General features: G+C 44.8%; 46 non-coding genes across 46 annotated transcripts; all 46 read right to left on the bottom strand.

The window, feature by feature from the left end:
* Nucleotides 1-239: 239 nt before the first annotated feature.
* On the bottom strand, nucleotides 240-430 carry LOC144400327 (U2 spliceosomal RNA). Its single transcript, XR_013462265.1, has one exon. It is a non-coding gene; the product is annotated as a U2 spliceosomal RNA (small nuclear RNA).
* Nucleotides 431-1,032: 602 nt separating this feature from the next.
* LOC144400665 (U5 spliceosomal RNA) lies at nucleotides 1,033-1,147 on the bottom strand. Its single transcript, XR_013462600.1, has one exon. It is a non-coding gene; the product is annotated as a U5 spliceosomal RNA (small nuclear RNA).
* Nucleotides 1,148-2,077: 930 nt separating this feature from the next.
* LOC144400166 (U1 spliceosomal RNA) lies at nucleotides 2,078-2,241 on the bottom strand. Its single transcript, XR_013462104.1, has one exon. It is a non-coding gene; the product is annotated as a U1 spliceosomal RNA (small nuclear RNA).
* A 276-nt stretch (nucleotides 2,242-2,517) lies between these two features.
* Nucleotides 2,518-2,708, bottom strand: LOC144400326 (U2 spliceosomal RNA). The gene has a single exon (XR_013462264.1). It is a non-coding gene; the product is annotated as a U2 spliceosomal RNA (small nuclear RNA).
* Nucleotides 2,709-3,310: 602 nt separating this feature from the next.
* Nucleotides 3,311-3,425, bottom strand: LOC144400664 (U5 spliceosomal RNA). Its single transcript, XR_013462599.1, has one exon. It is a non-coding gene; the product is annotated as a U5 spliceosomal RNA (small nuclear RNA).
* Nucleotides 3,426-3,867: 442 nt separating this feature from the next.
* Nucleotides 3,868-4,031, bottom strand: LOC144400164 (U1 spliceosomal RNA). The gene has a single exon (XR_013462102.1). It is a non-coding gene; the product is annotated as a U1 spliceosomal RNA (small nuclear RNA).
* Nucleotides 4,032-4,307: 276 nt separating this feature from the next.
* Nucleotides 4,308-4,498, bottom strand: LOC144400394 (U2 spliceosomal RNA). The gene has a single exon (XR_013462332.1). It is a non-coding gene; the product is annotated as a U2 spliceosomal RNA (small nuclear RNA).
* Nucleotides 4,499-5,100: 602 nt separating this feature from the next.
* Nucleotides 5,101-5,215, bottom strand: LOC144400663 (U5 spliceosomal RNA). Its single transcript, XR_013462598.1, has one exon. It is a non-coding gene; the product is annotated as a U5 spliceosomal RNA (small nuclear RNA).
* A 442-nt stretch (nucleotides 5,216-5,657) lies between these two features.
* On the bottom strand, nucleotides 5,658-5,821 carry LOC144400163 (U1 spliceosomal RNA). The gene has a single exon (XR_013462101.1). It is a non-coding gene; the product is annotated as a U1 spliceosomal RNA (small nuclear RNA).
* Nucleotides 5,822-6,097: 276 nt separating this feature from the next.
* On the bottom strand, nucleotides 6,098-6,288 carry LOC144400393 (U2 spliceosomal RNA). Its single transcript, XR_013462331.1, has one exon. It is a non-coding gene; the product is annotated as a U2 spliceosomal RNA (small nuclear RNA).
* A 437-nt stretch (nucleotides 6,289-6,725) lies between these two features.
* LOC144400162 (U1 spliceosomal RNA) lies at nucleotides 6,726-6,889 on the bottom strand. The gene has a single exon (XR_013462100.1). It is a non-coding gene; the product is annotated as a U1 spliceosomal RNA (small nuclear RNA).
* Nucleotides 6,890-7,165: 276 nt separating this feature from the next.
* LOC144400420 (U2 spliceosomal RNA) lies at nucleotides 7,166-7,356 on the bottom strand. Its single transcript, XR_013462358.1, has one exon. It is a non-coding gene; the product is annotated as a U2 spliceosomal RNA (small nuclear RNA).
* Nucleotides 7,357-7,958: 602 nt separating this feature from the next.
* On the bottom strand, nucleotides 7,959-8,073 carry LOC144400662 (U5 spliceosomal RNA). Its single transcript, XR_013462597.1, has one exon. It is a non-coding gene; the product is annotated as a U5 spliceosomal RNA (small nuclear RNA).
* Nucleotides 8,074-8,515: 442 nt separating this feature from the next.
* On the bottom strand, nucleotides 8,516-8,679 carry LOC144400161 (U1 spliceosomal RNA). Its single transcript, XR_013462099.1, has one exon. It is a non-coding gene; the product is annotated as a U1 spliceosomal RNA (small nuclear RNA).
* A 248-nt stretch (nucleotides 8,680-8,927) lies between these two features.
* On the bottom strand, nucleotides 8,928-9,118 carry LOC144400392 (U2 spliceosomal RNA). Its single transcript, XR_013462330.1, has one exon. It is a non-coding gene; the product is annotated as a U2 spliceosomal RNA (small nuclear RNA).
* Nucleotides 9,119-9,555: 437 nt separating this feature from the next.
* Nucleotides 9,556-9,719, bottom strand: LOC144400160 (U1 spliceosomal RNA). Its single transcript, XR_013462098.1, has one exon. It is a non-coding gene; the product is annotated as a U1 spliceosomal RNA (small nuclear RNA).
* A 276-nt stretch (nucleotides 9,720-9,995) lies between these two features.
* On the bottom strand, nucleotides 9,996-10,186 carry LOC144400391 (U2 spliceosomal RNA). Its single transcript, XR_013462329.1, has one exon. It is a non-coding gene; the product is annotated as a U2 spliceosomal RNA (small nuclear RNA).
* Nucleotides 10,187-10,788: 602 nt separating this feature from the next.
* On the bottom strand, nucleotides 10,789-10,903 carry LOC144400661 (U5 spliceosomal RNA). The gene has a single exon (XR_013462596.1). It is a non-coding gene; the product is annotated as a U5 spliceosomal RNA (small nuclear RNA).
* A 442-nt stretch (nucleotides 10,904-11,345) lies between these two features.
* Nucleotides 11,346-11,509, bottom strand: LOC144400159 (U1 spliceosomal RNA). Its single transcript, XR_013462097.1, has one exon. It is a non-coding gene; the product is annotated as a U1 spliceosomal RNA (small nuclear RNA).
* Nucleotides 11,510-11,785: 276 nt separating this feature from the next.
* LOC144400390 (U2 spliceosomal RNA) lies at nucleotides 11,786-11,976 on the bottom strand. The gene has a single exon (XR_013462328.1). It is a non-coding gene; the product is annotated as a U2 spliceosomal RNA (small nuclear RNA).
* Nucleotides 11,977-12,413: 437 nt separating this feature from the next.
* On the bottom strand, nucleotides 12,414-12,577 carry LOC144400158 (U1 spliceosomal RNA). The gene has a single exon (XR_013462096.1). It is a non-coding gene; the product is annotated as a U1 spliceosomal RNA (small nuclear RNA).
* Nucleotides 12,578-12,853: 276 nt separating this feature from the next.
* Nucleotides 12,854-13,044, bottom strand: LOC144400235 (U2 spliceosomal RNA). Its single transcript, XR_013462173.1, has one exon. It is a non-coding gene; the product is annotated as a U2 spliceosomal RNA (small nuclear RNA).
* A 602-nt stretch (nucleotides 13,045-13,646) lies between these two features.
* LOC144400660 (U5 spliceosomal RNA) lies at nucleotides 13,647-13,761 on the bottom strand. The gene has a single exon (XR_013462595.1). It is a non-coding gene; the product is annotated as a U5 spliceosomal RNA (small nuclear RNA).
* A 442-nt stretch (nucleotides 13,762-14,203) lies between these two features.
* On the bottom strand, nucleotides 14,204-14,367 carry LOC144400157 (U1 spliceosomal RNA). Its single transcript, XR_013462095.1, has one exon. It is a non-coding gene; the product is annotated as a U1 spliceosomal RNA (small nuclear RNA).
* A 276-nt stretch (nucleotides 14,368-14,643) lies between these two features.
* On the bottom strand, nucleotides 14,644-14,834 carry LOC144400388 (U2 spliceosomal RNA). The gene has a single exon (XR_013462326.1). It is a non-coding gene; the product is annotated as a U2 spliceosomal RNA (small nuclear RNA).
* Nucleotides 14,835-15,374: 540 nt separating this feature from the next.
* Nucleotides 15,375-15,538, bottom strand: LOC144400156 (U1 spliceosomal RNA). The gene has a single exon (XR_013462094.1). It is a non-coding gene; the product is annotated as a U1 spliceosomal RNA (small nuclear RNA).
* Nucleotides 15,539-15,814: 276 nt separating this feature from the next.
* LOC144400234 (U2 spliceosomal RNA) lies at nucleotides 15,815-16,005 on the bottom strand. The gene has a single exon (XR_013462172.1). It is a non-coding gene; the product is annotated as a U2 spliceosomal RNA (small nuclear RNA).
* A 602-nt stretch (nucleotides 16,006-16,607) lies between these two features.
* On the bottom strand, nucleotides 16,608-16,722 carry LOC144400659 (U5 spliceosomal RNA). The gene has a single exon (XR_013462594.1). It is a non-coding gene; the product is annotated as a U5 spliceosomal RNA (small nuclear RNA).
* Nucleotides 16,723-17,164: 442 nt separating this feature from the next.
* LOC144400155 (U1 spliceosomal RNA) lies at nucleotides 17,165-17,328 on the bottom strand. Its single transcript, XR_013462093.1, has one exon. It is a non-coding gene; the product is annotated as a U1 spliceosomal RNA (small nuclear RNA).
* Nucleotides 17,329-17,604: 276 nt separating this feature from the next.
* Nucleotides 17,605-17,795, bottom strand: LOC144400387 (U2 spliceosomal RNA). Its single transcript, XR_013462325.1, has one exon. It is a non-coding gene; the product is annotated as a U2 spliceosomal RNA (small nuclear RNA).
* Nucleotides 17,796-18,397: 602 nt separating this feature from the next.
* LOC144400657 (U5 spliceosomal RNA) lies at nucleotides 18,398-18,512 on the bottom strand. Its single transcript, XR_013462592.1, has one exon. It is a non-coding gene; the product is annotated as a U5 spliceosomal RNA (small nuclear RNA).
* Nucleotides 18,513-18,954: 442 nt separating this feature from the next.
* LOC144400153 (U1 spliceosomal RNA) lies at nucleotides 18,955-19,118 on the bottom strand. Its single transcript, XR_013462091.1, has one exon. It is a non-coding gene; the product is annotated as a U1 spliceosomal RNA (small nuclear RNA).
* A 276-nt stretch (nucleotides 19,119-19,394) lies between these two features.
* LOC144400386 (U2 spliceosomal RNA) lies at nucleotides 19,395-19,585 on the bottom strand. The gene has a single exon (XR_013462324.1). It is a non-coding gene; the product is annotated as a U2 spliceosomal RNA (small nuclear RNA).
* A 540-nt stretch (nucleotides 19,586-20,125) lies between these two features.
* LOC144400152 (U1 spliceosomal RNA) lies at nucleotides 20,126-20,289 on the bottom strand. The gene has a single exon (XR_013462090.1). It is a non-coding gene; the product is annotated as a U1 spliceosomal RNA (small nuclear RNA).
* Nucleotides 20,290-20,565: 276 nt separating this feature from the next.
* Nucleotides 20,566-20,756, bottom strand: LOC144400232 (U2 spliceosomal RNA). The gene has a single exon (XR_013462170.1). It is a non-coding gene; the product is annotated as a U2 spliceosomal RNA (small nuclear RNA).
* Nucleotides 20,757-21,358: 602 nt separating this feature from the next.
* On the bottom strand, nucleotides 21,359-21,473 carry LOC144400656 (U5 spliceosomal RNA). Its single transcript, XR_013462591.1, has one exon. It is a non-coding gene; the product is annotated as a U5 spliceosomal RNA (small nuclear RNA).
* Nucleotides 21,474-21,915: 442 nt separating this feature from the next.
* Nucleotides 21,916-22,079, bottom strand: LOC144400151 (U1 spliceosomal RNA). Its single transcript, XR_013462089.1, has one exon. It is a non-coding gene; the product is annotated as a U1 spliceosomal RNA (small nuclear RNA).
* Nucleotides 22,080-22,355: 276 nt separating this feature from the next.
* On the bottom strand, nucleotides 22,356-22,546 carry LOC144400385 (U2 spliceosomal RNA). The gene has a single exon (XR_013462323.1). It is a non-coding gene; the product is annotated as a U2 spliceosomal RNA (small nuclear RNA).
* Nucleotides 22,547-23,148: 602 nt separating this feature from the next.
* On the bottom strand, nucleotides 23,149-23,263 carry LOC144400655 (U5 spliceosomal RNA). The gene has a single exon (XR_013462590.1). It is a non-coding gene; the product is annotated as a U5 spliceosomal RNA (small nuclear RNA).
* Nucleotides 23,264-23,705: 442 nt separating this feature from the next.
* LOC144400150 (U1 spliceosomal RNA) lies at nucleotides 23,706-23,869 on the bottom strand. Its single transcript, XR_013462088.1, has one exon. It is a non-coding gene; the product is annotated as a U1 spliceosomal RNA (small nuclear RNA).
* A 276-nt stretch (nucleotides 23,870-24,145) lies between these two features.
* LOC144400432 (U2 spliceosomal RNA) lies at nucleotides 24,146-24,336 on the bottom strand. Its single transcript, XR_013462370.1, has one exon. It is a non-coding gene; the product is annotated as a U2 spliceosomal RNA (small nuclear RNA).
* Nucleotides 24,337-24,773: 437 nt separating this feature from the next.
* LOC144400149 (U1 spliceosomal RNA) lies at nucleotides 24,774-24,937 on the bottom strand. The gene has a single exon (XR_013462087.1). It is a non-coding gene; the product is annotated as a U1 spliceosomal RNA (small nuclear RNA).
* A 276-nt stretch (nucleotides 24,938-25,213) lies between these two features.
* Nucleotides 25,214-25,404, bottom strand: LOC144400384 (U2 spliceosomal RNA). Its single transcript, XR_013462322.1, has one exon. It is a non-coding gene; the product is annotated as a U2 spliceosomal RNA (small nuclear RNA).
* A 602-nt stretch (nucleotides 25,405-26,006) lies between these two features.
* On the bottom strand, nucleotides 26,007-26,121 carry LOC144400654 (U5 spliceosomal RNA). The gene has a single exon (XR_013462589.1). It is a non-coding gene; the product is annotated as a U5 spliceosomal RNA (small nuclear RNA).
* Nucleotides 26,122-26,563: 442 nt separating this feature from the next.
* Nucleotides 26,564-26,727, bottom strand: LOC144400147 (U1 spliceosomal RNA). The gene has a single exon (XR_013462085.1). It is a non-coding gene; the product is annotated as a U1 spliceosomal RNA (small nuclear RNA).
* Nucleotides 26,728-27,003: 276 nt separating this feature from the next.
* On the bottom strand, nucleotides 27,004-27,194 carry LOC144400431 (U2 spliceosomal RNA). Its single transcript, XR_013462369.1, has one exon. It is a non-coding gene; the product is annotated as a U2 spliceosomal RNA (small nuclear RNA).
* Between the last annotated feature and the right edge of the window lie 356 nt (nucleotides 27,195-27,550).

Here is a 27,550-nt window from a genome sequence, read left to right as displayed (position 1 = left end):
TCACAGCATTTGTGGTGACGGTTCGCAGATGGCACCGTCCTCACAGATCGGTGAAGTTAAAATCAGTGATTTGAGACTTGCAAAACAAAGGCACTATTGATGAGTAAGCATAAGTCACTTGCCAAAAGCCTCAGTCTTAAAAACTATGTGGAGGTGAGACTTGTTTTACTCAAAGCAGAAATCATTTCCAACACCACACCACTGATTCAGGTTACCATTTCTTTTATTTTCCACAATTTAAAGGGTGCACCGTTCCCGGAGGTGCTGCAATACCGGGTCGATGCTTGGAGTGAACGGAGCAAGCCCCTTTTTCATCTCCCAGAGCTAAAAATCGGCTTAATATGTAGTCCTCGTATAGAGGACATATCAGATATTAAACTGATAAGAACAGATACTACACTTGATCTTAGCCAAAAGGCCGAGAAGCGATAACACCAAACTGTTTGTTTGCAGACCCAACGTACCAGCACATATCTCAATTGTCGCGGTGCGGTTCTTTCAACTGGGCGTAGCAGTCGCTTGCTACTTAACAACCCACTCCCCACGCTGCCCCCGTCCTCAAAAAAGCTAAAATCATTGATTTGTTTACAAGCAAAAGTGTAAACTCCTGCTGAAATCTGGTTGATTTCACTGTTGTTTCAGACACTAGAGACTCCAGTGATGATTAATCACTGTAAAGTCCTGCTGAAAATCTTGTTGATTTCACAATGGATTCAGACAGAGATTTGAGACTTGCTGCAAGGCTCCACTAGTGACTCCAGTGATGATTCCTGCTGAAAATCTTGTTGATTTCACAATGAATTCAGACAGTGATTTGCTGATTTGAGACGTGCTCCACCGGAGACTCCAGTAAAGTGACCATTAATCCCTGTAAAATCCTGCTGAAATCTGGTTGATTTCACTTTGGATTCAGACAGTGATTTGAGACTTGCTGCACTAGTGACTCCAGTGATAAGTAAACACAACTTTGTTTGTGCTCCATTGTCAGGAGCCTCTGTCCAACTACTTTTCTTTTCACACAAGTACATGAGGCTCAGCCAATTGGCAGAGCCTGCCAAAAATATGGTCAACTCATTGTTGTTCCTCTCCACGGAAGTCTTTAGTAAAAGGCGAAAGACTTATGCGTATTGAAGAGAAACCAAAGTCAGTTGCGGAATCAGGTGGCAGGCAGCCTTATATCCCAGTCGCAACAGTGATCCCTCTTGTGGTTGGGACTGGTTGAGCTGCGGTTGTCCAATGCCAAACCCATTCCCCAGCACCAGCCATCAAAAACTCATTGATTTGTTTACAAGCAAAAGTGTAAAGTCCTGCTGAAATGTGCTTGATTTCACTTTGGATTCAGACAGTGATTTGCTGATTTGAGACGTGCTCCACTGGAGACTCCAGCGCAGTGATGATTAATGCTGAAATCTGGTTGATTTCACTTTGGATTCAGACAGTGATTTGCTGATTGTAGACTCCCTCCACCGGAGACTCCAGTGCAGTGGTGATTAATCCGTGTAAAATCCTGCTGAAATGTGGTTGATTTCACTAGGGATTCAGACAGTGATGATTAAACGGGACACCTGGTTTTTCTTTGACTTCAATATCAGGGGAGAGCGCGAACGCAGTCCCCCACTACCACAAATTATGCAGTCGAGATTCCCACATTTGGGGAATTCGCAGTGGTCAGCACATGATTTGATCCCTCTTGTGGTTGGGACTGGTTGAGCTGCGGTTGTCCAATGCCAAACCCATTCCCCAGCACCATCCATCAAAAACTCATTGATTTGTTTACAAGCAAAAGTGTAAAGTCCTGCTGAAATGTGCTTGATTTCACTTTGGATTCAGACAGTGATTTGCTGATTTGAGACGTGCTCCACTGGAGACTCCAGCGCAGTGATGATTAATGCTGAAATCTGGTTGATTTCACTTTGGATTCAGACAGTGATTTGCTGATTGTAGACTCCCTCCACCGGAGACTCCAGTGCAGTGGTGATTAATCCGTGTAAAATCCTGCTGAAATGTGGTTGATTTCACTAGGGATTCAGACAGTGATGATTAAACGGGACACCTGGTTTTTCTTTGACTTCAATATCAGGGGAGAGCGCGAACGCAGTCCCCCACTACCACAAATTATGCAGTCGAGATTCCCACATTTGGGGAATTCGCAGTGGTCAGCACAGTCGCAGTGCAATGACTGAGCCTCGCCCTGGGTGAACCACCTTCTTGATCATGGTATCTCCCCTGCCAGGTAAGTATGAGTTGGTGGTGACAGAGGCAGGGACGGTATTCCCAGTCACAGCATTTGTGGTGACGGTTCGCAGATGGCACCGTCCTCACAGATCGGTGAAGTTAAAATCAGTGATTTGAGACTTGCAAAACAAAGGCACTATTGATGAGTAAGCATAAGTCACTTGCCAAAAGCCTCAGTCTTAAAAACTATGTGGAGGTGAGACTTGTTTTACTCAAAGCAGAAATCATTTCCAACACCACACCACTGATTCAGGTTACCATTTCTTTTATTTTCCACAATTTAAAGGGTGCACCGTTCCCGGAGGTGCTGCAATACCGGGTCGATGCTTGGAGTGAACGGAGCAAGCCCCTTTTTCATCTCCCAGAGCTAAAAATCGGCTTAATATGTAGTCCTCGTATAGAGGACATATCAGATATTAAACTGATAAGAACAGATACTACACTTGATCTTAGCCAAAAGGCCGAGAAGCGATAACACCAAACTGTTTGTTTGCAGACCCAACGTACCAGCACATATCTCAATTGTCGCGGTGCGGTTCTTTCAACTGGGCGTAGCAGTCGCTTGCTACTTAACAACCCACTCCCCACGCTGCCCCCGTCCTCAAAAAAGCTAAAATCATTGATTTGTTTACAAGCAAAAGTGTAAACTCCTGCTGAAATCTGGTTGATTTCACTGTTGTTTCAGACACTAGAGACTCCAGTGATGATTAATCACTGTAAAGTCCTGCTGAAAATCTTGTTGATTTCACAATGGATTCAGACAGAGATTTGAGACTTGCTGCAAGGCTCCACTAGTGACTCCAGTGATGATTCCTGCTGAAAATCTTGTTGATTTCACAATGAATTCAGACAGTGATTTGCTGATTTGAGACGTGCTCCACCGGAGACTCCAGTAAAGTGACCATTAATCCCTGTAAAATCCTGCTGAAATCTGGTTGATTTCACTTTGGATTCAGACAGTGATTTGAGACTTGCTGCACTAGTGACTCCAGTGATAAGTAAACACAACTTTGTTTGTGCTCCATTGTCAGGAGCCTCTGTCCAACTACTTTTCTTTTCACACAAGTACATGAGGCTCAGCCAATTGGCAGAGCCTGCCAAAAATATGGTCAACTCATTGTTGTTCCTCTCCACGGAAGTCTTTAGTAAAAGGCGAAAGACTTATGCGTATTGAAGAGAAACCAAAGTCAGTTGCGGAATCAGGTGGCAGGCAGCCTTATATCCCAGTCGCAACAGTGATCCCTCTTGTGGTTGGGACTGGTTGAGCTGCGGTTGTCCAATGCCAAACCCATTCCCCAGCACCAGCCATCAAAAACTCATTGATTTGTTTACAAGCAAAAGTGTAAAGTCCTGCTGAAATGTGCTTGATTTCACTTTGGATTCAGACAGTGATTTGCTGATTTGAGACGTGCTCCACTGGAGACTCCAGCGCAGTGATGATTAATGCTGAAATCTGGTTGATTTCACTTTGGATTCAGACAGTGATTTGCTGATTGTAGACTCCCTCCACCGGAGACTCCAGTGCAGTGGTGATTAATCCGTGTAAAATCCTGCTGAAATGTGGTTGATTTCACTAGGGATTCAGACAGTGATGATTAAACGGGACACCTGGTTTTTCTTTGACTTCAATATCAGGGGAGAGCGCGAACGCAGTCCCCCACTACCACAAATTATGCAGTCGAGATTCCCACATTTGGGGAATTCGCAGTGGTCAGCACAGTCGCAGTGCAATGACTGAGCCTCGCCCTGGGTGAACCACCTTCTTGATCATGGTATCTCCCCTGCCAGGTAAGTATGAGTTGGTGGTGACAGAGGCAGGGACGGTATTCCCAGTCACAGCATTTGTGGTGACGGTTCGCAGATGGCACCGTCCTCACAGATCGGTGAAGTTAAAATCAGTGATTTGAGACTTGCAAAACAAAGGCACTATTGATGAGTAAGCATAAGTCACTTGCCAAAAGCCTCAGTCTTAAAAACTATGTGGAGGTGAGACTTGTTTTACTCAAAGCAGAAATCATTTCCAACACCACACCACTGATTCAGGTTACCCTTTCTTTTATTTTCCACAATTTAAAGGGTGCACCGTTCCCGGAGGTGCTGCAATACCGGGCCGATGCTTGGAGTGAACGGAGCAAGCCCCTTTTTCATCTCCCAGAGCTAAAAATCGGCTTAATATGTAGTCCTCGTATAGAGGACATATCAGATATTAAACTGATAAGAACAGATACTACACTTGATCTTAGCCAAAAGGCCGAGAAGCGATAACACCAAACTGTTTGTTTGCAGACCCAACGTACCAGCACATATCTCAATTGTCGCGGTGCGGTTCTTTCAACTGGGCGTAGCAGTCGCTTGCTACTTAACAACCCACTCCCCACGCTGCCCCCGTCCTCAAAAAAGCTAAAATCATTGATTTGTTTACAAGCAAAAGTGTAAACTCCTGCTGAAATCTGGTTGATTTCACTGTTGTTTCAGACACTAGAGACTCCAGTGATGATTAATCACTGTAAAGTCCTGCTGAAAATCTTGTTGATTTCACAATGGATTCAGACAGAGATTTGAGACTTGCTGCAAGGCTCCACTAGTGACTCCAGTGATGATTCCTGCTGAAAATCTTGTTGATTTCACAATGAATTCAGACAGTGATTTGCTGATTTGAGACGTGCTCCACCGGAGACTCCAGTAAAGTGACCATTAATCCCTGTAAAATCCTGCTGAAATCTGGTTGATTTCACTTTGGATTCAGACAGTGATTTGAGACTTGCTGCACTAGTGACTCCAGTGATAAGTAAACACAACTTTGTTTGTGCTCCATTGTCAGGAGCCTCTGTCCAACTACTTTTCTTTTCACACAAGTACATGAGGCTCAGCCAATTGGCAGAGCCTGCCAAAAATATGGTCAACTCATTGTTGTTCCTCTCCACGGAAGTCTTTAGTAAAAGGCGAAAGACTTATGCGTATTGAAGAGAAACCAAAGTCAGTTGCGGAATCAGGTGGCAGGCAGCCTTATATCCCAGTCGCAACAGTGATCCCTCTTGTGGTTGGGACTGGTTGAGCTGCGGTTGTCCAATGCCAAACCCATTCCCCAGCACCAGCCATCAAAAACTCATTGATTTGTTTACAAGCAAAAGTGTAAAGTCCTGCTGAAATGTGCTTGATTTCACTTTGGATTCAGACAGTGATTTGCTGATTTGAGACGTGCTCCACTGGAGACTCCAGCGCAGTGATGATTAATGCTGAAATCTGGTTGATTTCACTTTGGATTCAGACAGTGATTTGCTGATTGTAGACTCCCTCCACCGGAGACTCCAGTGCAGTGGTGATTAATCCGTGTAAAATCCTGCTGAAATGTGGTTGATTTCACTAGGGATTCAGACAGTGATGATTAAACGGGACACCTGGTTTTTCTTTGACTTCAATATCAGGGGAGAGCGCGAACGCAGTCCCCCACTACCACAAATTATGCAGTCGAGATTCCCACATTTGGGGAATTCGCAGTGGTCAGCACAGTCGCAGTGCAATGACTGAGCCTCGCCCTGGGTGAACCACCTTCTTGATCATGGTATCTCCCCTGCCAGGTAAGTATGAGTTGGTGGTGACAGAGGCAGGGACGGTATTCCCAGTCACAGCATTTGTGGTGACGGTTCGCAGATGGCACCGTCCTCACAGATCGGTGAAGTTAAAATCAGTGATTTGAGACTTGCAAAACAAAGGCACTATTGATGAGTAAGCATAAGTCACTTGCCAAAAGCCTCAGTCTTAAAAACTATGTGGAGGTGAGACTTGTTTTACTCAAAGCAGAAATCATTTCCAACACCACACCACTGATTCAGGTTACCCTTTCTTTTATTTTCCACAATTTAAAGGGTGCACCGTTCCCGGAGGTGCTGCAATACCGGGCCGATGCTTGGAGTGAACGGAGCAAGCCCCTTTTTCATCTCCCAGAGCTAAAAATCGGCTTAATATGTAGTCCTCGTATAGAGGACATATCAGATATTAAACTGATAAGAACAGATACTACACTTGATCTTAGCCAAAAGGCCGAGAAGCGATAACACCAAACTGTTTGTTTGCAGACCCAACGTACCAGCACATATCTCAATTGTCGCGGTGCGGTTCTTTCAACTGGGCGTAGCAGTCGCTTGCTACTTAACAACCCACTCCCCACGCTGCCCCCGTCCTCAAAAAAGCTAAAATCATTGATTTGTTTACAAGCAAAAGTGTAAACTCCTGCTGAAATCTGGTTGATTTCACTGTTGTTTCAGACACTAGAGACTCCAGTGATGATTAATCACTGTAAAGTCCTGCTGAAAATCTTGTTGATTTCACAATGGATTCAGACAGAGATTTGAGACTTGCTGCAAGGCTCCACTAGTGACTCCAGTGATGATTAATCACTGTAAAGTCCTGCTGAAAATCTTGTTGATTTCACAATGGATTCAGACAGTGATGATTAAACGGGACACCTGGTTTTTCTTTGACTTCAATATCAGGGGAGAGCGCGAACGCAGTCCCCCACTACCACAAATTATGCAGTCGAGATTCCCACATTTGGGGAATTCGCAGTGGTCAGCACAGTCGCAGTGCAATGACTGAGCCTCGCCCTGGGTGAACCACCTTCTTGATCATGGTATCTCCCCTGCCAGGTAAGTATGAGTTGGTGGTGACAGAGGCAGGGACGGTATTCCCAGTCACAGCATTTGTGGTGACGGTTCGCAGATGGCACCGTCCTCACAGATCGGTGAAGTTAAAATCAGTGATTTGAGACTTGCAAAACAAAGGCACTATTGATGAGTAAGCATAAGTCACTTGCCAAAAGCCTCAGTCTTAAAAACTATGTGGAGGTGAGACTTGTTTTACTCAAAGCAGAAATCATTTCCAACACCACACCACTGATTCAGGTTACCCTTTCTTTTATTTTCCACAATTTAAAGGGTGCACCGTTCCCGGAGGTGCTGCAATACCGGGCCGATGCTTGGAGTGAACAGAGCAAGCCCCTTTTTCATCTCCCAGAGCTAAAAATCGGCTTAATATGTAGTCCTCCTATAGAGGACATATCAGATATTAAACTGATAAGAACAGATACTACACTTGATCTTAGCCAAAAGGCCGAGAAGCGATAACACCAAACTGTTTGTTTGCAGACCCAACGTACCAGCACATATCTCAATTGTCGCGGTGCGGTTCTTTCAACTGGGCGTAGCAGTCGCTTGCTACTTAACAACCCACTCCCCACGCTGCCCCCGTCCTCAAAAAAGCTAAAATCATTGATTTGTTTACAAGCAAAAGTGTAAACTCCTGCTGAAATCTGGTTGATTTCACTGTTGTTTCAGACACTAGAGACTCCAGTGATGATTAATCACTGTAAAGTCCTGCTGAAAATCTTGTTGATTTCACAATGGATTCAGACAGAGATTTGAGACTTGCTGCAAGGCTCCACTAGTGACTCCAGTGATGATTCCTGCTGAAAATCTTGTTGATTTCACAATGAATTCAGACAGTGATTTGCTGATTTGAGACGTGCTCCACCGGAGACTCCAGTAAAGTGACCATTAATCCCTGTAAAATCCTGCTGAAATCTGGTTGATTTCACTTTGGATTCAGACAGTGATTTGAGACTTGCTGCACTAGTGACTCCAGTGATAAGTAAACACAACTTTGTTTGTGCTCCATTGTCAGGAGCCTCTGTCCAACTACTTTTCTTTTCACACAAGTACATGAGGCTCAGCCAATTGGCAGAGCCTGCCAAAAATATGGTCAACTCATTGTTGTTCCTCTCCACGGAAGTCTTTAGTAAAAGGCGAAAGACTTATGCGTATTGAAGAGAAACCAAAGTCAGTTGCGGAATCAGGTGGCAGGCAGCCTTATATCCCAGTCGCAACAGTGATCCCTCTTGTGGTTGGGACTGGTTGAGCTGCGGTTGTCCAATGCCAAACCCATTCCCCAGCACCAGCCATCAAAAACTCATTGATTTGTTTACAAGCAAAAGTGTAAAGTCCTGCTGAAATGTGCTTGATTTCACTTTGGATTCAGACAGTGATTTGCTGATTTGAGACGTGCTCCACTGGAGACTCCAGCGCAGTGATGATTAATGCTGAAATCTGGTTGATTTCACTTTGGATTCAGACAGTGATTTGCTGATTGTAGACTCCCTCCACTGGAGACTCCAGTGCAGTGGTGATTAATCCGTGTAAAATCCTGCTGAAATGTGGTTGATTTCACTAGGGATTCAGACAGTGATGATTAAACGGGACACCTGGTTTTTCTTTGACTTCAATATCAGGGGAGAGCGCGAACGCAGTCCCCCACTACCACAAATTATGCAGTCGAGATTCCCACATTTGGGGAATTCGCAGTGGTCAGCACAGTCGCAGTGCAATGACTGAGCCTCGCCCTGGGTGAACCACCTTCTTGATCATGGTATCTCCCCTGCCAGGTAAGTATGAGTTGGTGGTGACAGAGGCAGGGACGGTATTCCCAGTCACAGCATTTGTGGTGACGGTTCGCAGATGGCACCGTCCTCACAGATCGGTGAAGTTAAAATCAGTGATTTGGAGTAAGCATAAGTCACTTGCCAAAAGCCTCAGTCTTAAAAACTATGTGGAGGTGAGACTTGTTTTACTCAAAGCAGAAATCATTTCCAACACCACACCACTGATTCAGGTTACCCTTTCTTTTATTTTCCACAATTTAAAGGGTGCACCGTTCCCGGAGGTGCTGCAATACCGGGCCGATGCTTGGAGTGAACGGAGCAAGCCCCTTTTTCATCTCCCAGAGCTAAAAATCGGCTTAATATGTAGTCCTCGTATAGAGGACATATCAGATATTAAACTGATAAGAACAGATACTACACTTGATCTTAGCCAAAAGGCCGAGAAGCGATAACACCAAACTGTTTGTTTGCAGACCCAACGTACCAGCACATATCTCAATTGTCGCGGTGCGGTTCTTTCAACTGGGCGTAGCAGTCGCTTGCTACTTAACAACCCACTCCCCACGCTGCCCCCGTCCTCAAAAAAGCTAAAATCATTGATTTGTTTACAAGCAAAAGTGTAAACTCCTGCTGAAATCTGGTTGATTTCACTGTTGTTTCAGACACTAGAGACTCCAGTGATGATTAATCACTGTAAAGTCCTGCTGAAAATCTTGTTGATTTCACAATGGATTCAGACAGAGATTTGAGACTTGCTGCAAGGCTCCACTAGTGACTCCAGTGATGATTAATCACTGTAAAGTCCTGCTGAAAATCTTGTTGATTTCACAATGGATTCAGACAGTGATGATTAAACGGGACACCTGGTTTTTCTTTGACTTCAATATCAGGGGAGAGCGCGAACGCAGTCCCCCACTACCACAAATTATGCAGTCGAGATTCCCACATTTGGGGAATTCGCAGTGGTCAGCACAGTCGCAGTGCAATGACTGAGCCTCGCCCTGGGTGAACCACCTTCTTGATCATGGTATCTCCCCTGCCAGGTAAGTATGAGTTGGTGGTGACAGAGGCAGGGACGGTATTCCCAGTCACAGCATTTGTGGTGACGGTTCGCAGATGGCACCGTCCTCACAGATCGGTGAAGTTAAAATCAGTGATTTGAGACTTGCAAAACAAAGGCACTATTGATGAGTAAGCATAAGTCACTTGCCAAAAGCCTCAGTCTTAAAAACTATGTGGAGGTGAGACTTGTTTTACTCAAAGCAGAAATCATTTCCAACACCACACCACTGATTCAGGTTACCCTTTCTTTTATTTTCCACAATTTAAAGGGTGCACCGTTCCCGGAGGTGCTGCAATACCGGGCCGATGCTTGGAGTGAACGGAGCAAGCCCCTTTTTCATCTCCCAGAGCTAAAAATCGGCTTAATATGTAGTCCTCGTATAGAGGACATATCAGATATTAAACTGATAAGAACAGATACTACACTTGATCTTAGCCAAAAGGCCGAGAAGCGATAACACCAAACTGTTTGTTTGCAGACCCAACGTACCAGCACATATCTCAATTGTCGCGGTGCGGTTCTTTCAACTGGGCGTAGCAGTCGCTTGCTACTTAACAACCCACTCCCCACGCTGCCCCCGTCCTCAAAAAAGCTAAAATCATTGATTTGTTTACAAGCAAAAGTGTAAACTCCTGCTGAAATCTGGTTGATTTCACTGTTGTTTCAGACACTAGAGACTCCAGTGATGATTAATCACTGTAAAGTCCTGCTGAAAATCTTGTTGATTTCACAATGGATTCAGACAGAGATTTGAGACTTGCTGCAAGGCTCCACTAGTGACTCCAGTGATGATTCCTGCTGAAAATCTTGTTGATTTCACAATGAATTCAGACAGTGATTTGCTGATTTGAGACGTGCTCCACCGGAGACTCCAGTAAAGTGACCATTAATCCCTGTAAAATCCTGCTGAAATCTGGTTGATTTCACTTTGGATTCAGACAGTGATTTGAGACTTGCTGCACTAGTGACTCCAGTGATAAGTAAACACAACTTTGTTTGTGCTCCATTGTCAGGAGCCTCTGTCCAACTACTTTTCTTTTCACACAAGTACATGAGGCTCAGCCAATTGGCAGAGCCTGCCAAAAATATGGTCAACTCATTGTTGTTCCTCTCCACGGAAGTCTTTAGTAAAAGGCGAAAGACTTATGCGTATTGAAGAGAAACCAAAGTCAGTTGCGGAATCAGGTGGCAGGCAGCCTTATATCCCAGTCGCAACAGTGATCCCTCTTGTGGTTGGGACTGGTTGAGCTGCGGTTGTCCAATGCCAAACCCATTCCCCAGCACCAGCCATCAAAAACTCATTGATTTGTTTACAAGCAAAAGTGTAAAGTCCTGCTGAAATGTGCTTGATTTCACTTTGGATTCAGACAGTGATTTGCTGATTTGAGACGTGCTCCACTGGAGACTCCAGCGCAGTGATGATTAATGCTGAAATCTGGTTGATTTCACTTTGGATTCAGACAGTGATTTGCTGATTGTAGACTCCCTCCACCGGAGACTCCAGTGCAGTGGTGATTAATCCGTGTAAAATCCTGCTGAAATGTGGTTGATTTCACTAGGGATTCAGACAGTGATGATTAAACGGGACACCTGGTTTTTCTTTGACTTCAATATCAGGGGAGAGCGCGAACGCAGTCCCCCACTACCACAAATTATGCAGTCGAGATTCCCACATTTGGGGAATTCGCAGTGGTCAGCACAGTCGCAGTGCAATGACTGAGCCTCGCCCTGGGTGAACCACCTTCTTGATCATGGTATCTCCCCTGCCAGGTAAGTATGAGTTGGTGGTGACAGAGGCAGGGACGGTATTCCCAGTCACAGCATTTGTGGTGACGGTTCGCAGATGGCACCGTCCTCACAGATCGGTGAAGTTAAAATCAGTGATTTGAGACTTGCAAAACAAAGGCACTATTGATGAGTAAGCATAAGTCACTTGCCAAAAGCCTCAGTCTTAAAAACTATGTGGAGGTGAGACTTGTTTTACTCAAAGCAGAAATCATTTCCAACACCACACCACTGATTCAGGTTACCCTTTCTTTTATTTTCCACAATTTAAAGGGTGCACCGTTCCCGGAGGTGCTGCAATACCGGGCCGATGCTTGGAGTGAACGGAGCAAGCCCCTTTTTCATCTCCCAGAGCTAAAAATCGGCTTAATATGTAGTCCTCGTATAGAGGACATATCAGATATTAAACTGATAAGAACAGATACTACACTTGATCTTAGCCAAAAGGCCGAGAAGCGATAACACCAAACTGTTTGTTTGCAGACCCAACGTACCAGCACATATCTCAATTGTCGCGGTGCGGTTCTTTCAACTGGGCGTAGCAGTCGCTTGCTACTTAACAACCCACTCCCCACGCTGCCCCCGTCCTCAAAAAAGCTAAAATCATTGATTTGTTTACAAGCAAAAGTGTAAACTCCTGCTGAAATCTGGTTGATTTCACTGTTGTTTCAGACACTAGAGACTCCAGTGATGATTAATCACTGTAAAGTCCTGCTGAAAATCTTGTTGATTTCACAATGGATTCAGACAGAGATTTGAGACTTGCTGCAAGGCTCCACTAGTGACTCCAGTGATGATTAATCACTGTAAAGTCCTGCTGAAAATCTTGTTGATTTCACAATGGATTCAGACAGTGATGATTAAACGGGACACCTGGTTTTTCTTTGACTTCAATATCAGGGGAGAGCGCGAACGCAGTCCCCCACTACCACAAATTATGCAGTCGAGATTCCCACATTTGGGGAATTCGCAGTGGTCAGCACAGTCGCAGTGCAATGACTGAGCCTCGCCCTGGGTGAACCACCTTCTTGATCATGGTATCTCCCCTGCCAGGTAAGTATGAGTTGGTGGTGACAGAGGCAGGGACGGTATTCCCAGTCACAGCATTTGTGGTGACGGTTCGCAGATGGCACCGTCCTCACAGATCGGTGAAGTTAAAATCAGTGATTTGAGACTTGCAAAACAAAGGCACTATTGATGAGTAAGCATAAGTCACTTGCCAAAAGCCTCAGTCTTAAAAACTATGTGGAGGTGAGACTTGTTTTACTCAAAGCAGAAATCATTTCCAACACCACACCACTGATTCAGGTTACCCTTTCTTTTATTTTCCACAATTTAAAGGGTGCACCGTTCCCGGAGGTGCTGCAATACCGGGCCGATGCTTGGAGTGAACGGAGCAAGCCCCTTTTTCATCTCCCAGAGCTAAAAATCGGCTTAATATGTAGTCCTCCTATAGAGGACATATCAGATATTAAACTGATAAGAACAGATACTACACTTGATCTTAGCCAAAAGGCCGAGAAGCGATAACACCAAACTGTTTGTTTGCAGACCCAACGTACCAGCACATATCTCAATTGTCGCGGTGCGGTTCTTTCAACTGGGCGTAGCAGTCGCTTGCTACTTAACAACCCACTCCCCACGCTGCCCCCGTCCTCAAAAAAGCTAAAATCATTGATTTGTTTACAAGCAAAAGTGTAAACTCCTGCTGAAATCTGGTTGATTTCACTGTTGTTTCAGACACTAGAGACTCCAGTGATGATTAATCACTGTAAAGTCCTGCTGAAAATCTTGTTGATTTCACAATGGATTCAGACAGAGATTTGAGACTTGCTGCAAGGCTCCACTAGTGACTCCAGTGATGATTCCTGCTGAAAATCTTGTTGATTTCACAATGAATTCAGACAGTGATTTGCTGATTTGAGACGTGCTCCACCGGAGACTCCAGTAAAGTGACCATTAATCCCTGTAAAATCCTGCTGAAATCTGGTTGATTTCACTTTGGATTCAGACAGTGATTTGAGACTTGCTGCACTAGTGACTCCAGTGATAAGTAAACACAACTTTGTTTGTGCTCCATTGTCAGGAGCCTCTGTCCAACTACTTTTCTTTTCACACAAGTACATGAGGCTCAGCCAATTGGCAGAGCCTGCCAAAAATATGGTCAACTCATTGTTGTTCCTCTCCACGGAAGTCTTTAGTAAAAGGCGAAAGACTTATGCGTATTGAAGAGAAACCAAAGTCAGTTGCGGAATCAGGTGGCAGGCAGCCTTATATCCCAGTCGCAACAGTGATCCCTCTTGTGGTTGGGACTGGTTGAGCTGCGGTTGTCCAATGCCAAACCCATTCCCCAGCACCAGCCATCAAAAACTCATTGATTTGTTTACAAGCAAAAGTGTAAAGTCCTGCTGAAATGTGCTTGATTTCACTTTGGATTCAGACAGTGATTTGCTGATTTGAGACGTGCTCCACTGGAGACTCCAGCGCAGTGATGATTAATGCTGAAATCTGGTTGATTTCACTTTGGATTCAGACAGTGATTTGCTGATTGTAGACTCCCTCCACCGGAGACTCCAGTGCAGTGGTGATTAATCCGTGTAAAATCCTGCTGAAATGTGGTTGATTTCACTAGGGATTCAGACAGTGATGATTAAACGGGACACCTGGTTTTTCTTTGACTTCAATATCAGGGGAGAGCGCGAACGCAGTCCCCCACTACCACAAATTATGCAGTCGAGATTCCCACATTTGGGGAATTCGCAGTGGTCAGCACAGTCGCAGTGCAATGACTGAGCCTCGCCCTGGGTGAACCACCTTCTTGATCATGGTATCTCCCCTGCCAGGTAAGTATGAGTTGGTGGTGACAGAGGCAGGGACGGTATTCCCAGTCACAGCATTTGTGGTGACGGTTCGCAGATGGCACCGTCCTCACAGATCGGTGAAGTTAAAATCAGTGATTTGAGACTTGCAAAACAAAGGCACTATTGATGAGTAAGCATAAGTCACTTGCCAAAAGCCTCAGTCTTAAAAACTATGTGGAGGTGAGACTTGTTTTACTCAAAGCAGAAATCATTTCCAACACCACACCACTGATTCAGGTTACCCTTTCTTTTATTTTCCACAATTTAAAGGGTGCACCGTTCCCGGAGGTGCTGCAATACCGGGCCGATGCTTGGAGTGAACGGAGCAAGCCCCTTTTTCATCTCCCAGAGCTAAAAATCGGCTTAATATGTAGTCCTCGTATAGAGGACATATCAGATATTAAACTGATAAGAACAGATACTACACTTGATCTTAGCCAAAAGGCCGAGAAGCGATAACACCAAACTGTTTGTTTGCAGACCCAACGTACCAGCACATATCTCAATTGTCGCGGTGCGGTTCTTTCAACTGGGCGTAGCAGTCGCTTGCTACTTAACAACCCACTCCCCACGCTGCCCCCGTCCTCAAAAAAGCTAAAATCATTGATTTGTTTACAAGCAAAAGTGTAAACTCCTGCTGAAATCTGGTTGATTTCACTGTTGTTTCAGACACTAGAGACTCCAGTGATGATTAATCACTGTAAAGTCCTGCTGAAAATCTTGTTGATTTCACAATGGATTCAGACAGAGATTTGAGACTTGCTGCAAGGCTCCACTAGTGACTCCAGTGATGATTAATCACTGTAAAGTCCTGCTGAAAATCTTGTTGATTTCACAATGGATTCAGACAGAGATTTGAGACTTGCTGCAAGGCTCCACTAGTGACTCCAGTGATGATTAATCACTGTAAAGTCCTGCTGAAAATCTTGTTGATTTCACAATGGATTCAGACAGTGATGATTAAACGGGACACCTGGTTTTTCTTTGACTTCAATATCAGGGGAGAGCGCGAACGCAGTCCCCCACTACCACAAATTATGCAGTCGAGATTCCCACATTTGGGGAATTCGCAGTGGTCAGCACAGTCGCAGTGCAATGACTGAGCCTCGCCCTGGGTGAACCACCTTCTTGATCATGGTATCTCCCCTGCCAGGTAAGTATGAGTTGGTGGTGACAGAGGCAGGGACGGTATTCCCAGTCACAGCATTTGTGGTGACGGTTCGCAGATGGCACCGTCCTCACAGATCGGTGAAGTTAAAATCAGTGATTTGAGACTTGCAAAACAAAGGCACTATTGATGAGTAAGCATAAGTCACTTGCCAAAAGCCTCAGTCTTAAAAACTATGTGGAGGTGAGACTTGTTTTACTCAAAGCAGAAATCATTTCCAACACCACACCACTGATTCAGGTTACCCTTTCTTTTATTTTCCACAATTTAAAGGGTGCACCGTTCCCGGAGGTGCTGCAATACCGGGCCGATGCTTGGAGTGAACGGAGCAAGCCCCTTTTTCATCTCCCAGAGCTAAAAATCGGCTTAATATGTAGTCCTCCTATAGAGGACATATCAGATATTAAACTGATAAGAACAGATACTACACTTGATCTTAGCCAAAAGGCCGAGAAGCGATAACACCAAACTGTTTGTTTGCAGACCCAACGTACCAGCACATATCTCAATTGTCGCGGTGCGGTTCTTTCAACTGGGCGTAGCAGTCGCTTGCTACTTAACAACCCACTCCCCACGCTGCCCCCGTCCTCAAAAAAGCTAAAATCATTGATTTGTTTACAAGCAAAAGTGTAAACTCCTGCTGAAATCTGGTTGATTTCACTGTTGTTTCAGACACTAGAGACTCCAGTGATGATTAATCACTGTAAAGTCCTGCTGAAAATCTTGTTGATTTCACAATGGATTCAGACAGAGATTTGAGACTTGCTGCAAGGCTCCACTAGTGACTCCAGTGATGATTCCTGCTGAAAATCTTGTTGATTTCACAATGAATTCAGACAGTGATTTGCTGATTTGAGACGTGCTCCACCGGAGACTCCAGTAAAGTGACCATTAATCCCTGTAAAATCCTGCTGAAATCTGGTTGATTTCACTTTGGATTCAGACAGTGATTTGAGACTTGCTGCACTAGTGACTCCAGTGATAAGTAAACACAACTTTGTTTGTGCTCCATTGTCAGGAGCCTCTGTCCAACTACTTTTCTTTTCACACAAGTACATGAGGCTCAGCCAATTGGCAGAGCCTGCCAAAAATATGGTCAACTCATTGTTGTTCCTCTCCACGGAAGTCTTTAGTAAAAGGCGAAAGACTTATGCGTATTGAAGAGAAACCAAAGTCAGTTGCGGAATCAGGTGGCAGGCAGCCTTATATCCCAGTCGCAACAGTGATCCCTCTTGTGGTTGGGACTGGTTGAGCTGCGGTTGTCCAATGCCAAACCCATTCCCCAGCACCAGCCATCAAAAACTCATTGATTTGTTTACAAGCAAAAGTGTAAAGTCCTGCTGAAATGTGCTTGATTTCACTTTGGATTCAGACAGTGATTTGCTGATTTGAGACGTGCTCCACTGGAGACTCCAGCGCAGTGATGATTAATGCTGAAATCTGGTTGATTTCACTTTGGATTCAGACAGTGATTTGCTGATTGTAGACTCCCTCCACTGGAGACTCCAGTGCAGTGGTGATTAATCCGTGTAAAATCCTGCTGAAATGTGGTTGATTTCACTAGGGATTCAGACAGTGATGATTAAACGGGACACCTGGTTTTTCTTTGACTTCAATATCAGGGGAGAGCGCGAACGCAGTCCCCCACTACCACAAATTATGCAGTCGAGATTCCCACATTTGGGGAATTCGCAGTGGTCAGCACAGTCGCAGTGCAATGACTGAGCCTCGCCCTGGGTGAACCACCTTCTTGATCATGGTATCTCCCCTGCCAGGTAAGTATGAGTTGGTGGTGACAGAGGCAGGGACGGTATTCCCAGTCACAGCATTTGTGGTGACGGTTCGCAGATGGCACCGTCCTCACAGATCGGTGAAGTTAAAATCAGTGATTTGAGACTTGCAAAACAAAGGCACTATTGATGAGTAAGCATAAGTCACTTGCCAAAAGCCTCAGTCTTAAAAACTATGTGGAGGTGAGACTTGTTTTACTCAAAGCAGAAATCATTTCCAACACCACACCACTGATTCAGGTTACCCTTTCTTTTATTTTCCACAATTTAAAGGGTGCACCGTTCCCGGAGGTGCTGCAATACCGGGCCGATGCTTGGAGTGAACGGAGCAAGCCCCTTTTTCATCTCCCAGAGCTAAAAATCGGCTTAATATGTAGTCCTCGTATAGAGGACATATCAGATATTAAACTGATAAGAACAGATACTACACTTGATCTTAGCCAAAAGGCCGAGAAGCGATAACACCAAACTGTTTGTTTGCAGACCCAACATACCAGCACATATCTCAATTGTCGCGGTGCGGTTCTTTCAACTGGGCGTAGCAGTCGCTTGCTACTTAACAACCCACTCCCCACGCTGCCCCCGTCCTCAAAAAAGCTAAAATCATTGATTTGTTTACAAGCAAAAGTGTAAACTCCTGCTGAAATCTGGTTGATTTCACTGTTGTTTCAGACACTAGAGACTCCAGTGATGATTAATCACTGTAAAGTCCTGCTGAAAATCTTGTTGATTTCACAATGGATTCAGACAGAGATTTGAGACTTGCTGCAAGGCTCCACTAGTGACTCCAGTGATGATTCCTGCTGAAAATCTTGTTGATTTCACAATGAATTCAGACAGTGATTTGCTGATTTGAGACGTGCTCCACCGGAGACTCCAGTAAAGTGACCATTAATCCCTGTAAAATCCTGCTGAAATCTGGTTGATTTCACTTTGGATTCAGACAGTGATTTGAGACTTGCTGCACTAGTGACTCCAGTGATAAGTAAACACAACTTTGTTTGTGCTCCATTGTCAGGAGCCTCTGTCCAACTACTTTTCTTTTCACACAAGTACATGAGGCTCAGCCAATTGGCAGAGCCTGCCAAAAATATGGTCAACTCATTGTTGTTCCTCTCCACGGAAGTCTTTAGTAAAAGGCGAAAGACTTATGCGTATTGAAGAGAAACCAAAGTCAGTTGCGGAATCAGGTGGCAGGCAGCCTTATATCCCAGTCGCAACAGTGATCCCTCTTGTGGTTGGGACTGGTTGAGCTGCGGTTGTCCAATGCCAAACCCATTCCCCAGCACCAGCCATCAAAAACTCATTGATTTGTTTACAAGCAAAAGTGTAAAGTCCTGCTGAAATGTGCTTGATTTCACTTTGGATTCAGACAGTGATTTGCTGATTTGAGACGTGCTCCACTGGAGACTCCAGCGCAGTGATGATTAATGCTGAAATCTGGTTGATTTCACTTTGGATTCAGACAGTGATTTGCTGATTGTAGACTCCCTCCACTGGAGACTCCAGTGCAGTGGTGATTAATCCGTGTAAAATCCTGCTGAAATGTGGTTGATTTCACTAGGGATTCAGACAGTGATGATTAAACGGGACACCTGGTTTTTCTTTGACTTCAATATCAGGGGAGAGCGCGAACGCAGTCCCCCACTACCACAAATTATGCAGTCGAGATTCCCACATTTGGGGAATTCGCAGTGGTCAGCACAGTCGCAGTGCAATGACTGAGCCTCGCCCTGGGTGAACCACCTTCTTGATCATGGTATCTCCCCTGCCAGGTAAGTATGAGTTGGTGGTGACAGAGGCAGGGACGGTATTCCCAGTCACAGCATTTGTGGTGACGGTTCGCAGATGGCACCGTCCTCACAGATCGGTGAAGTTAAAATCAGTGATTTGAGACTTGCAAAACAAAGGCACTATTGATGAGTAAGCATAAGTCACTTGCCAAAAGCCTCAGTCTTAAAAACTATGTGGAGGTGAGACTTGTTTTACTCAAAGCAGAAATCATTTCCAACACCACACCACTGATTCAGGTTACCCTTTCTTTTATTTTCCACAATTTAAAGGGTGCACCGTTCCCGGAGGTGCTGCAATACCGGGCCGATGCTTGGAGTGAACGGAGCAAGCCCCTTTTTCATCTCCCAGAGCTAAAAATCGGCTTAATATGTAGTCCTCGTATAGAGGACATATCAGATATTAAACTGATAAGAACAGATACTACACTTGATCTTAGCCAAAAGGCCGAGAAGCGATAACACCAAACTGTTTGTTTGCAGACCCAACGTACCAGCACATATCTCAATTGTCGCGGTGCGGTTCTTTCAACTGGGCGTAGCAGTCGCTTGCTACTTAACAACCCACTCCCCACGCTGCCCCCGTCCTCAAAAAAGCTAAAATCATTGATTTGTTTACAAGCAAAAGTGTAAACTCCTGCTGAAATCTGGTTGATTTCACTGTTGTTTCAGACACTAGAGACTCCAGTGATGATTAATCACTGTAAAGTCCTGCTGAAAATCTTGTTGATTTCACAATGGATTCAGACAGAGATTTGAGACTTGCTGCAAGGCTCCACTAGTGACTCCAGTGATGATTAATCACTGTAAAGTCCTGCTGAAAATCTTGTTGATTTCACAATGGATTCAGACAGAGATTTGAGACTTGCTGCAAGGCTCCACTAGTGACTCCAGTGATGATTAATCACTGTAAAGTCCTGCTGAAAATCTTGTTGATTTCACAATGGATTCAGACAGTGATGATTAAACGGGACACCTGGTTTTTCTTTGACTTCAATATCAGGGGAGAGCGCGAACGCAGTCCCCCACTACCACAAATTATGCAGTCGAGATTCCCACATTTGGGGAATTCGCAGTGGTCAGCACAGTCGCAGTGCAATGACTGAGCCTCGCCCTGGGTGAACCACCTTCTTGATCATGGTATCTCCCCTGCCAGGTAAGTATGAGTTGGTGGTGACAGAGGCAGGGACGGTATTCCCAGTCACAGCATTTGTGGTGACGGTTCGCAGATGGCACCGTCCTCACAGATCGGTGAAGTTAAAATCAGTGATTTGAGACTTGCAAAACAAAGGCACTATTGATGAGTAAGCATAAGTCACTTGCCAAAAGCCTCAGTCTTAAAAACTATGTGGAGGTGAGACTTGTTTTACTCAAAGCAGAAATCATTTCCAACACCACACCACTGATTCAGGTTACCCTTTCTTTTATTTTCCACAATTTAAAGGGTGCACCGTTCCCGGAGGTGCTGCAATACCGGGCCGATGCTTGGAGTGAACGGAGCAAGCCCCTTTTTCATCTCCCAGAGCTAAAAATCGGCTTAATATGTAGTCCTCCTATAGAGGACATATCAGATATTAAACTGATAAGAACAGATACTACACTTGATCTTAGCCAAAAGGCCGAGAAGCGATAACACCAAACTGTTTGTTTGCAGACCCAACGTACCAGCACATATCTCAATTGTCGCGGTGCGGTTCTTTCAACTGGGCGTAGCAGTCGCTTGCTACTTAACAACCCACTCCCCACGCTGCCCCCGTCCTCAAAAAAGCTAAAATCATTGATTTGTTTACAAGCAAAAGTGTAAACTCCTGCTGAAATCTGGTTGATTTCACTGTTGTTTCAGACACTAGAGACTCCAGTGATGATTAATCACTGTAAAGTCCTGCTGAAAATCTTGTTGATTTCACAATGGATTCAGACAGAGATTTGAGACTTGCTGCAAGGCTCCACTAGTGACTCCAGTGATGATTCCTGCTGAAAATCTTGTTGATTTCACAATGAATTCAGACAGTGATTTGCTGATTTGAGACGTGCTCCACCGGAGACTCCAGTAAAGTGACCATTAATCCCTGTAAAATCCTGCTGAAATCTGGTTGATTTCACTTTGGATTCAGACAGTGATTTGAGACTTGCTGCACTAGTGACTCCAGTGATAAGTAAACACAACTTTGTTTGTGCTCCATTGTCAGGAGCCTCTGTCCAACTACTTTTCTTTTCACACAAGTACATGAGGCTCAGCCAATTGGCAGAGCCTGCCAAAAATATGGTCAACTCATTGTTGTTCCTCTCCACGGAAGTCTTTAGTAAAAGGCGAAAGACTTATGCGTATTGAAGAGAAACCAAAGTCAGTTGCGGAATCAGGTGGCAGGCAGCCTTATATCCCAGTCGCAACAGTGATCCCTCTTGTGGTTGGGACTGGTTGAGCTGCGGTTGTCCAATGCCAAACCCATTCCCCAGCACCAGCCATCAAAAACTCATTGATTTGTTTACAAGCAAAAGTGTAAAGTCCTGCTGAAATGTGCTTGATTTCACTTTGGATTCAGACAGTGATTTGCTGATTTGAGACGTGCTCCACTGGAGACTCCAGCGCAGTGATGATTAATGCTGAAATCTGGTTGATTTCACTTTGGATTCAGACAGTGATTTGCTGATTGTAGACTCCCTCCACTGGAGACTCCAGTGCAGTGGTGATTAATCCGTGTAAAATCCTGCTGAAATGTGGTTGATTTCACTAGGGATTCAGACAGTGATGATTAAACGGGACACCTGGTTTTTCTTTGACTTCAATATCAGGGGAGAGCGCGAACGCAGTCCCCCACTACCACAAATTATGCAGTCGAGATTCCCACATTTGGGGAATTCGCAGTGGTCAGCACAGTCGCAGTGCAATGACTGAGCCTCGCCCTGGGTGAACCACCTTCTTGATCATGGTATCTCCCCTGCCAGGTAAGTATGAGTTGGTGGTGACAGAGGCAGGGACGGTATTCCCAGTCACAGCATTTGTGGTGACGGTTCGCAGATGGCACCGTCCTCACAGATCGGTGAAGTTAAAATCAGTGATTTGAGACTTGCAAAACAAAGGCACTATTGATGAGTAAGCATAAGTCACTTGCCAAAAGCCTCAGTCTTAAAAACTATGTGGAGGTGAGACTTGTTTTACTCAAAGCAGAAATCATTTCCAACACCACACCACTGATTCAGGTTACCCTTTCTTTTATTTTCCACAATTTAAAGGGTGCACCGTTCCCGGAGGTGCTGCAATACCGGGCCGATGCTTGGAGTGAACGGAGCAAGCCCCTTTTTCATCTCCCAGAGCTAAAAATCGGCTTAATATGTAGTCCTCGTATAGAGGACATATCAGATATTAAACTGATAAGAACAGATACTACACTTGATCTTAGCCAAAAGGCCGAGAAGCGATAACACCAAACTGTTTGTTTGCAGACCCAACGTACCAGCACATATCTCAATTGTCGCGGTGCGGTTCTTTCAACTGGGCGTAGCAGTCGCTTGCTACTTAACAACCCACTCCCCACGCTGCCCCCGTCCTCAAAAAAGCTAAAATCATTGATTTGTTTACAAGCAAAAGTGTAAACTCCTGCTGAAATCTGGTTGATTTCACTGTTGTTTCAGACACTAGAGACTCCAGTGATGATTAATCACTGTAAAGTCCTGCTGAAAATCTTGTTGATTTCACAATGGATTCAGACAGAGATTTGAGACTTGCTGCAAGGCTCCACTAGTGACTCCAGTGATGATTCCTGCTGAAAATCTTGTTGATTTCACAATGAATTCAGACAGTGATTTGCTGATTTGAGACGTGCTCCACCGGAGACTCCAGTAAAGTGACCATTAATCCCTGTAAAATCCTGCTGAAATCTGGTTGATTTCACTTTGGATTCAGACAGTGATTTGAGACTTGCTGCACTAGTGACTCCAGTGATAAGTAAACACAACTTTGTTTGTGCTCCATTGTCAGGAGCCTCTGTCCAACTACTTTTCTTTTCACACAAGTACATGAGGCTCAGCCAATTGGCAGAGCCTGCCAAAAATATGGTCAACTCATTGTTGTTCCTCTCCACGGAAGTCTTTAGTAAAAGGCGAAAGACTTATGCGTATTGAAGAGAAACCAAAGTCAGTTGCGGAATCAGGTGGCAGGCAGCCTTATATCCCAGTCGCAACAGTGATCCCTCTTGTGGTTGGGACTGGTTGAGCTGCGGTTGTCCAATGCCAAACCCATTCCCCAGCACCAGCCATCAAAAACTCATTGATTTGTTTACAAGCAAAAGTGTAAAGTCCTGCTGAAATGTGCTTGATTTCACTTTGGATTCAGACAGTGATTTGCTGATTTGAGACGTGCTCCACTGGAGACTCCAGCGCAGTGATGATTAATGCTGAAATCTGGTTGATTTCACTTTGGATTCAGACAGTGATTTGCTGATTGTAGACTCCCTCCACCGGAGACTCCAGTGCAGTGGTGATTAATCCGTGTAAAATCCTGCTGAAATGTGGTTGATTTCACTAGGGATTCAGACAGTGATGATTAAACGGGACACCTGGTTTTTCTTTGACTTCAATATCAGGGGAGAGCGCGAACGCAGTCCCCCACTACCACAAATTATGCAGTCGAGATTCCCACATTTGGGGAATTCGCAGTGGTCAGCACAGTCGCAGTGCAATGACTGAGCCTCGCCCTGGGTGAACCACCTTCTTGATCATGGTATCTCCCCTGCCAGGTAAGTATGAGTTGGTGGTGACAGAGGCAGGGACGGTATTCCCAGTCACAGCATTTGTGGTGACGGTTCGCAGATGGCACCGTCCTCACAGATCGGTGAAGTTAAAATCAGTGATTTGAGACTTGCAAAACAAAGGCACTATTGATGAGTAAGCATAAGTCACTTGCCAAAAGCCTCAGTCTTAAAAACTATGTGGAGGTGAGACTTGTTTTACTCAAAGCAGAAATCATTTCCAACACCACACCACTGATTCAGGTTACCCTTTCTTTTATTTTCCACAATTTAAAGGGTGCACCGTTCCCGGAGGTGCTGCAATACCGGGCCGATGCTTGGAGTGAACGGAGCAAGCCCCTTTTTCATCTCCCAGAGCTAAAAATCGGCTTAATATGTAGTCCTCGTATAGAGCACATATCAGATATTAAACTGATAAGAACAGATACTACACTTGATCTTAGCCAAAAGGCCGAGAAGCGATAACACCAAACTGTTTGTTTGCAGACCCAACGTACCAGCACATATCTCAATTGTCGCGGTGCGGTTCTTTCAACTGGGCGTAGCAGTCGCTTGCTACTTAACAACCCACTCCCCACGCTGCCCCCGTCCTCAAAAAAGCTAAAATCATTGATTTGTTTACAAGCAAAAGTGTAAACTCCTGCTGAAATCTGGTTGATTTCACTGTTGTTTCAGACACTAGAGACTCCAGTGATGATTAATCACTGTAAAGTCCTGCTGAAAATCTTGTTGATTTCACAATGGATTCAGACAGAGATTTGAGACTTGCTGCAAGGCTCCACTAGTGACTCCAGTGATGATTAATCACTGTAAAGTCCTGCTGAAAATCTTGTTGATTTCACAATGGATTCAGACAGTGATGATTAAACGGGACACCTGGTTTTTCTTTGACTTCAATATCAGGGGAGAGCGCGAACGCAGTCCCCCACTACCACAAATTATGCAGTCGAGATTCCCACATTTGGGGAATTCGCAGTGGTCAGCACAGTCGCAGTGCAATGACTGAGCCTCGCCCTGGGTGAACCACCTTCTTGATCATGGTATCTCCCCTGCCAGGTAAGTATGAGTTGGTGGTGACAGAGGCAGGGACGGTATTCCCAGTCACAGCATTTGTGGTGACGGTTCGCAGATGGCACCGTCCTCACAGATCGGTGAAGTTAAAATCAGTGATTTGAGACTTGCAAAACAAAGGCACTATTGATGAGTAAGCATAAGTCACTTGCCAAAAGCCTCAGTCTTAAAAACTATGTGGAGGTGAGACTTGTTTTACTCAAAGCAGAAATCATTTCCAACACCACACCACTGATTCAGGTTACCCTTTCTTTTATTTTCCACAATTTAAAGGGTGCACCGTTCCCGGAGGTGCTGCAATACCGGGCCGATGCTTGGAGTGAACGGAGCAAGCCCCTTTTTCATCTCCCAGAGCTAAAAATCGGCTTAATATGTAGTCCTCGTATAGAGGACATATCAGATATTAAACTGATAAGAACAGATACTACACTTGATCTTAGCCAAAAGGCCGAGAAGCGATAACACCAAACTGTTTGTTTGCAGACCCAACGTACCAGCACATATCTCAATTGTCGCGGTGCGGTTCTTTCAACTGGGCGTAGCAGTCGCTTGCTACTTAACAACCCACTCCCCACGCTGCCCCCGTCCTCAAAAAAGCTAAAATCATTGATTTGTTTACAAGCAAAAGTGTAAACTCCTGCTGAAATCTGGTTGATTTCACTGTTGTTTCAGACACTAGAGACTCCAGTGATGATTAATCACTGTAAAGTCCTGCTGAAAATCTTGTTGATTTCACAATGGATTCAGACAGAGATTTGAGACTTGCTGCAAGGCTCCACTAGTGACTCCAGTGATGATTCCTGCTGAAAATCTTGTTGATTTCACAATGAATTCAGACAGTGATTTGCTGATTTGAGACGTGCTCCACCGGAGACTCCAGTAAAGTGACCATTAATCCCTGTAAAATCCTGCTGAAATCTGGTTGATTTCACTTTGGATTCAGACAGTGATTTGAGACTTGCTGCACTAGTGACTCCAGTGATAAGTAAACACAACTTTGTTTGTGCTCCATTGTCAGGAGCCTCTGTCCAACTACTTTTCTTTTCACACAAGTACATGAGGCTCAGCCAATTGGCAGAGCCTGCCAAAAATATGGTCAACTCATTGTTGTTCCTCTCCACGGAAGTCTTTAGTAAAAGGCGAAAGACTTATGCGTATTGAAGAGAAACCAAAGTCAGTTGCGGAATCAGGTGGCAGGCAGCCTTATATCCCAGTCGCAACAGTGATCCCTCTTGTGGTTGGGACTGGTTGAGCTGCGGTTGTCCAATGCCAAACCCATTCCCCAGCACCAGCCATCAAAAACTCATTGATTTGTTTACAAGCAAAAGTGTAAAGTCCTGCTGAAATGTGCTTGATTTCACTTTGGATTCAGACAGTGATTTGCTGATTTGAGACGTGCTCCACTGGAGACTCCAGCGCAGTGATGATTAATGCTGAAATCTGGTTGATTTCACTTTGGATTCAGACAGTGATTTGCTGATTGTAGACTCCCTCCACCGGAGACTCCAGTGCAGTGGTGATTAATCCGTGTAAAATCCTGCTGAAATGTGGTTGATTTCACTAGGGATTCAGACAGTGATGATTAAACGGGACACCTGGTTTTTCTTTGACTTCAATATCAGGGGAGAGCGCGAACGCAGTCCCCCACTACCACAAATTATGCAGTCGAGATTCCCACATTTGGGGAATTCGCAGTGGTCAGCACAGTCGCAGTGCAATGACTGAGCCTCGCCCTGGGTGAACCACCTTCTTGATCATGGTATCTCCCCTGCCAGGTAAGTATGAGTTGGTGGTGACAGAGGCAGGGACGGTATTCCCAGTCACAGCATTTGTGGTGACGGTTCGCAGATGGCACCGTCCTCACAGATCGGTGAAGTTAAAATCAGTGATTTGAGACTTGCAAAACAAAGGCACTATTGATGAGTAAGCATAAGTCACTTGCCAAAAGCCTCAGTCTTAAAAACTATGTGGAGGTGAGACTTGTTTTACTCAAAGCAGAAATCATTTCCAACACCACACCACTGATTCAGGTTACCCTTTCTTTTATTTTCCACAATTTAAAGGGTGCACCGTTCCCGGAGGTGCTGCAATACCGGGCCGATGCTTGGAGTGAACGGAGCAAGCCCCTTTTTCATCTCCCAGAGCTAAAAATCGGCTTAATATGTAGTCCTCGTATAGAGCACATATCAGATATTAAACTGATAAGAACAGATACTACACTTGATCTTAGCCAAAAGGCCGAGAAGCGATAACACCAAACTGTTTGTTTGCAGACCCAACGTACCAGCACATATCTCAATTGTCGCGGTGCGGTTCTTTCAACTGGGCGTAGCAGTCGCTTGCTACTTAACAACCCACTCCCCACGCTGCCCCCGTCCTCAAAAAAGCTAAAATCATTGATTTGTTTACAAGCAAAAGTGTAAACTCCTGCTGAAATCTGGTTGATTTCACTGTTGTTTCAGACACTAGAGACTCCAGTGATGATTAATCACTGTAAAGTCCTGCTGAAAATCTTGTTGATTTCACAATGGATTCAGACAGAGATTTGAGACTTGCTGCAAGGCTCCACTAGTGACTCCAGTGATGATTAATCACTGTAAAGTCCT

Source organism: Gasterosteus aculeatus, chromosome 2 (assembly GCF_964276395.1).
Source record: "Gasterosteus aculeatus chromosome 2, fGasAcu3.hap1.1, whole genome shotgun sequence".
NCBI classification, from domain to species: Eukaryota; Metazoa; Chordata; class Actinopteri; order Perciformes; family Gasterosteidae; genus Gasterosteus; species Gasterosteus aculeatus.
This window is presented reverse-complemented; position numbering and strand designations above follow the sequence as displayed.